Source organism: Bubalus bubalis, chromosome 9, assembly GCF_019923935.1.
Source record: "Bubalus bubalis isolate 160015118507 breed Murrah chromosome 9, NDDB_SH_1, whole genome shotgun sequence".
In the NCBI taxonomy this organism is placed as follows: Eukaryota; Metazoa; Chordata; class Mammalia; order Artiodactyla; family Bovidae; genus Bubalus; species Bubalus bubalis.
In genome coordinates, this window is record NC_059165.1 from 67,762,997 (window position 1) to 67,770,196 (window position 7,200).

A 7,200-nucleotide genomic window follows, 5' to 3' on the forward strand; every position below is an offset into this window, starting at 1 on the left:
TACTTTTGGACGAGGGTTAAGGAACTTAATCTGCCCCATAGCTCTCTCGGGGCAAACAGGCCTGTGTGGTCAGAGTGAGTGAGGGGTCCGTGGAGGGAGCAGGAAGAATTCAGACTGTTTTGAGGGCACTAGGGAGCCACAACAGAGTTTAGAGGAAGAGCGGGTCACCCCGGTTTATGTTTGCAAAAGCCACTTGGCCTGCAAGGTGGGGAGCAGATGAAGGGGCGCTAAGGGGAGGGGTCTTGGAGTCCAGAAGTGGCTGAACAGGGAGGGACCTGGTGGAGGCTGGGCCAGGCTGAGAACCAGGTAGATTCTGGATGGATCTTGAAAGGTGGTGCTGCAGATGGCCACGGGATGGGATGTGGGATGACGGGCATCATTGGTCCCCTCTCCGGCCTGAGCTACTGGAAGGACATGTGACATGAACAGGGCCTGGGGAACAAGAAGGAAACACTGGCCAGACAGCCGGATCCCCAAGGGGGAGGCCTGGCCTGCACTGGAGGAGGGCACCCCAGGGGGAGCAGGTGCGGGCAGCTGAAAGAGCCAACTCTGTCCCCTGCCCTTCCCTCTGTTCCCTGTGGTCTATCTTGGGTCCTCCAGTCATGTGGACCCCACGGATCAGGAGGGAGGCAGACTTGTCTTAGGACACTAGCCCTCAGGCTCTGAACACATTTACTCCGTAGGGCAGTTGTGGGGGAGCAGAGAGGGAGGTTCTTTTGAAGTACTTAGGGCTTTTGTAAAACAATTCTGCTCAGTGGTGCTCAGTAAATGGCTGTGTAAAGGAACTGTGGTGCTGGAGAAGACTCTTGAGAGTCCCTTGGACGGCAAGGAGATCAACCCAGTCAATCCTAAAGGAAATCAACCCTGAATATTCATTTGAAGTCTGATGCTGAAGCTGAAGCTCCAATACTTTGGCCACCTGATGCAAACAGCTGACTCATTGGAAAAGGCTGAGAGCAGGAGGAGAAGGGGGCAACAGAGGATGAGATGGTTGGATGACATCACCAACTCAATGGATGTGAGCTTGAGCAAGCTCCGGGAGATGGTGAAGGACAGCCTGGTGTGCTGCAATCCATGGGGTCACAAAAAATCAGACACAACTGAGCAAACTGAATGACAAAAACAAATGAAACAGGCTTGGATGAGGTCTGGAGAAAGATGGGGCAGGATGTGCCCCAGATGGAGGCCTGTCTACCTTTACCCCCAAAGGCCTTTGCACCCCCTTTTTACAGTGAACATGCACCCATTTAGCAGGGAAAGAATGAAATAAACTACCAAACAGAACAAAGGAAAAGACTCAGAAACAGCAGGGGGTCTGGGTTCCAGTCCCAGCTCAGCTCCTCAGGTGCTGTGTGATGCCAGGTCTGCTCCTTAACCTCTCTGAGCCTCACTTCCCTACCTCCTAGGGCTGCTGAAGGACTTGGAATAGGGCCCAGCTCACACTCGTGCAGGGGTTGGCACAGTTTCTGTAAAGGGCCAGATAGTAAATATTCCCAGCATTGCGGGCTGGCCGATCTGTTGCAAGGACTCAGCTCTGCCATTGCAGCCAGAGGCTGTAGATTGCGGCATCAAGTGGCCCTGTGCCAATAAAACTTTATTTATGAAACAGGCATGCCCACCTCACAGCTCTCGCCATTACTGGACATCCTCTGGAAATCTGGACCTCAGCGGGTCTGACACTGGGCTCTGCATGGGCCCCAGTCACCACCCCTTTCCTGTTCCTGGGTCAGAGATGCTGCCCCATGTCTCCCAGCCCTGACTCTAGCTCAGGCCCTGTGTCTCCTACTCCTGCCTCCTTTCACTGCCCTCTCCCTGTCTCCCTGCCTCCTCTCTCCTCTCCACTCTCACCAGAGGGTCTTCCCCCACCTGCCCCACTCAAGCACCTTCTATAGCTTCCCAGTGCCCTGCAGCCTGGCTCTGAAGGCCCATCTGAGCCCTGGAAGCGCCCTTCCTTCCCCTGCCCCTGCCGCTCGCCCTGCCACTCACCCACTGGGCCCTCCTCCAGGAGCCCCCTCCCCACTTTCCCCGTGTTCCTGGGTCTTCTTCTTGCCCTAAAATCCTACTCTCCTCCCTCTGCTTCCTGCCGACTTCAGTCACTTTCCCCCCTGAGTTCCGCCTCTGATGATGTCACTCACTGTGGTGTCTCGTGCCCAGCTCTCCACCAGAGCAGGGGTCTGTGTCCCCTTCCCCCCACATCCAGTGCCTGCTCACAACAGGCGCTCAGTCAACACTCATGGAGTGAAGGACTGCGTGCCTCCTGCTGTCTCCTTTGACCTTCTCAGCAGGAGTGGTGGCAGTAGCATGCGGTTTACAGATGAGGGGTGCACAGGACACCCAGCCCCCTGCTGAGTTCTCGCCAACACCCTTAGAGATCCTCTCAGGTCATCTGCTCCTCAGAGGAGGAGACTGAGGCCCAGACAGCTGTGGGGGCAGCTCTAGGGACCCCAACAGTGACCCATCTTCCCCCTGCAGAAATCCTGGAGGCTGAAAAGGCAGACAAGGTGGAGAGAAGTGGTGAGGCTCTGCCTGCTGCTTCAGAGACCCATTCATTGAATGGGTTTGCTCAGGGCCCCCATGTGCCGCACACTGAGACCCACACATCCCTTTCTCTGCCAGGTCCTCGGATGCAGGTCCAGGAGAAAGTCTGGAAAGTGCAATGGTGTCTGGCACAACCCCTTACTGGCTGGGGCTGGCACCCGCAGGGGAGTGACTGCCATACAAGATGCTAGTGGATTGGGCTGTTTATTCTTTAAAAAAAAAAAAAAAAATGTTTATTTGGCTGCACTGGGTCTTAGTTGTGGCATGAGGGATCTAGTTCCCTGACCAGGGATTGAACCCAGGCACCCCTGCATTGGGAGCACAGAGCCTTAGCCACTGGACCACCAGTGATGTCCCTGGGCTGTTTATTCTTAAGGCAGCATCACCCATTTCAAGTAATAAGAAGCAATCTCCTTGGAGTGTGAGTTAAAGGGGTTAAAAAAGTAAAGGGTAAGCGTCACCAGCTGACACCTGCATGGCCTGTACCCCAGGCCAAGCACCAACCCCATCCACAGATGAAGAAACTGAGACACATGGAGGCCAAGTCGGGGTGGATGGGGTCCCTGGGCTTCAACACTGTGTATGGGGGTTCACTGGGAAGATTTTGAGTTTTTCTCAAGTTCTCAGGGGCTCCTGACCAAGCTCCATTCCTCTTCTAACTGCTTGAACCTCTGCTGCTAATTTGGGCTAAGGAAGGGCCTGTTCACTTATTGAGTGCTGACTGCATGACCCGCTCAGGGCAAGGTGATAGACACCGACTGCATGTGTGCCCTACTCAGGTGCTCAGCAGCTGACTTTGAGCTAACCTCCTCAATATATAAAAAGCTCCAACAAATCAACAACAAAAGTGAGTGTTCAGGGGAGTAAAGGGAGTTTTCTTATCATTATCATCATCATCACTGTCATTGCTGTGACTTAGAAAGCCACCAAATCCTCCATGCAAAGACCCTTCAAGTCTCAGAGTTCTGGTTTCAAGACCCTCTGCTGTGCAGCCCCAGACCAGCCAGGCTCCTCTCTATGGGCCTTGGTTTAGGAAATGGAAACACTGAGCCCCACACAGGAGGTTCCTTAGGACTTCAGCGAGCTTGGTTATTCGGATCCTTGAAGGACGGTTGCTGGTTTCACAACTCTCACCAGAAAAGTAGGAAATGTGCCAGGTTGTGGGCAGAGTTGGCCCCTGGAAGAGACAGCACGAGCTAGTCTGAGGCTGCAACTCTGGCGCATCGCTCCCTCGCTGTGCAAACTTGGTCAAAGCACTTGACCTTTCTGTGCCTCTGCTTCCCCCATCAGTAACATGGGGACAGCAACAATTCCAACAGCCTTGGGTTTCTCTAGAACTGCATGAGTCCCACACACCCTGGGGCATGTGGCTGGGGGAAGTGACCGACACGGGAGCACAGCTGTGACAGGCCAATCCCAGGGCCCCACAGTGGACAGGAGCCACTGAAGTCACCTAAGGAATAATCCCCTACCAGCTGCTTTGACCTCCGGGGAAGCACAGGGTCCAGCCTGGCCTAGACCCCGGAAACAACTTCCACGTGGACCCTGTTTCCCACTTTGCTCCATGTTCAAGGCCTGATGGTTCCTGCAGCTGCTATCACATCACCACAAACTTAGTGGCCTAGAATCACATGCCTGGGCTTCCCCAGTGGTTCACTGGTCAAGAATTCACCTTGCAATGCATGAGACACTGGTTTGATCCCTGCTCTGGGAAGATCCCACAAGCCATGGAGCAACTAAGCCCATGCACAACTACTGAGCTTGTGCTCTAGAGCCTGCTCAGCAACAAGAGAAGCCACCGTGATAAGAAGCCCCCACACTGCAATTGAAGAGTAGCCCCCACTCACCACAACAAGAGAAAGCCCACGCAGCAATGAAGACCCAGCACAGCCAAAAATTAATAAATTAAAAAAATTCACATCTGCTTGCCTGGTTGGTGAGCCTCTCTGAGATGAGATCCAGGTGCCTGCATGCCATGTTTCTTTCCAAACCAGCTGGTTGTACGCTCACCCTGCCACTTTCAAGGCTGTGCCTTAGTTTCCTTGTCAGTACCATGGGTGATAACAATCAGTCAGTTAGTTCAGTCGCTCAGTCGTGTCTGACTCTTTGTGACCCCATGAATCGCAGCACGCCAGGCCTCCCTGTCCATCACCAACTCCCGGAGTTCACTCAAACTCATGTCCATCGAGTCGGTGATGCCATCCAGCCATCTCATCCTCTGTCGACCCTTCTCCTCCTGCCCCCAATCCCTCCCAGCATCAGAGTCTTTTCCAATGAGTCAACTCTTCGCATGAGGTGGCCAAAATACTGGAGTTTCAGCTTTAACATCATTCCTTCCAAAGAAATCCCAGGGCTGATCTCCTTCAGAATGGACTGGCTGGATCTCCTTGCAGTCCAAGGGATTCTCAAGAGTCTTCTCCAACACCACAGTTCAAAAGCATCAATTCTTCGGCGCTCAGCCTTCTTCACAGTCCAACTCTCACATCCATACATGACCACAGGAAAAACCATAGCCTTGACTAGACGGACCTTTGTTGGCAAAGTAATGTCTCTGCTTTTGAATATGCTATCTAGGGTGGTCATAACTTTCCTTCCAAGGAGTAAGCGTCTTTTAATTTCATGGCTGCAGTCACCATCTGCAGTGATTTTGGAGCCCCCCCAAAAAAGTCAGTCACTGTTTCCACTGTTTCCGCATCTATTTCCCATGAGGTGATGGGACCAGTTGCCATGATCTTCGTTTTCTGAATGTTGAGCTTTAAGCCAACTTTTTCACTCTCCACTTTCACTTTCATCAAGAGGCTTTTTAGTTCCTCTTCACTTTCTGCCATAAGGGTGGTGTCATCTGCATATCTGAGGTTATTGATATTTCTCCCGGCAATCTGGATTCTAGCTTGTGTAGCATAGTAATTAACACAGGGGACTGAGGCTGGCTAAATATAGCCCCACAACAACCCTGTCCTCATTTTGGGGCCTGTGGACATGTCACCTCATGGGGCAGAGGAGACTTTGCAGGTGAGATTAAGTTAAAGCCCCTGAGATGGGAAAAAGCTATGACAAACCTAGACAGCATATTAAAAAGCAGAGACATCACTTTGCCGACAAAGGTCTGTCTAGTCAAAGCTATAGTTTCTCCAGTAGTCATGTATGGAAGTGAAAGTTGAACCATAAAGAAAGCTGAGTGCCAAAGAATTGATGATTTCAAACTGTGGAGTTGGAGAAGACTCTTGAGAGTCCCTTGGAGAGCAAGGAGATCAAACCAGTCAATCCTAAAGGAAATCAACCCTGAATATCCATTAGAAGGGCTGATACTGAAGCTGAAGCTCCAATACTTTGGCCACATGATTCGAATAGCTGACTCATTGGAAAAGTCCCTGATGCTGGGAAAGATTGAGGGCCGGAGGAGAAGGGGGCAACAGAGGATGAGATGGTTAGATAGCATCACTGACTCAATGGACATGAATCTGTGCAAACTCCAGGAGATAGTGAAGGACAGAGGACGCTGGCTGCTGCTGCAGTCTATGGGGTCACAAACAGTCAGACATGACTGAGCCACTGAACAGCAACAACCTGAGATGGGAACGACCCTGGATTCCCCAGGGGGCCCAGTGTCATCACAGGGTCCTTATAAAAGGCAGAGGGGAGGATCAGAGGCAGAGAGACAGGAGATGCTGCGCTGCTGGCTGTGAGGATGGAGGGAGGAGCTGCAAGTCAGGGATGCGGCTCCTCTAGAAGCTGGAAAAGGGGGGAACCAGTGCTCCCCAGGAGCCTCCAAAGGGACCAACCCTGCCCACCCCTGGATTCAGCCCCATGAGCCCATGTTGGAATTCTAACCTGCCTCCCAGACCTCTCATTGTGTCTCCACCTTAGCGGGGCCTCAGCAAAGCCTCCCCAGGGCAGCACAGGGTCTCTGACCTATATGTCCATAGGCTCACCAAGGCCCTGCCGCCCCCTCCCTGCTCTGAGGCCTCCTTGGCTCCCCAGTGCCCACAGGAGGAGCCCCTGCCCCTTGGCCCCACCTTCGAGGGCCTGAACTGACCTGATTAGCTTGGTGTTATCTAACCGCCAGGCTCTGTGCTTCCGTTGTGAGCCCAGATCAGCGGATCTACACCCTCAACCGGGAGAAACGTCAGCACCAAGGGTGTGGGGGCCTTTGTCACATTACGCTCCACCTCTAGCACCTACTAGAGGCTGGTATACAGTAGGTGCTCAATACATGCAGCAAAGGCAGCAGGAATCACAGGACTTTCTGGGGCTGGGATTGCACATGGGGAGACTGAGGCCGGAGGCAGTGACCAACAGGGCTGGGGTGGGACTGCCTCCATCTGGTGAGCTGGCCCCCAACCCGGAGGGGCGGCCAAGGCTGCAGTGCTGCCGGCTGCTTAGCAGTTTCTGGTGAACCGGTTACTGGTTACTCGGTTTCTGGGTGAACAACATGGCCCCGGAGATCTCACACCTCCCCACTGCTGGTCTCCTGGGCAATTATGATTGTCATCAACACCCCCAATGCAGGAGAATCATTGGGTTTTCTAAAGTGCTGGCTCAGAACCGGCCGTTGCTGGCGGGGCCTCCGACCACAGGCCATAGCCCCATTTCCCTTTTCCTGGACGTTGGGAGGGGTGGGGCCCACTGAGCTCTCCAGGGACACACCTGCCTGTGACAGCC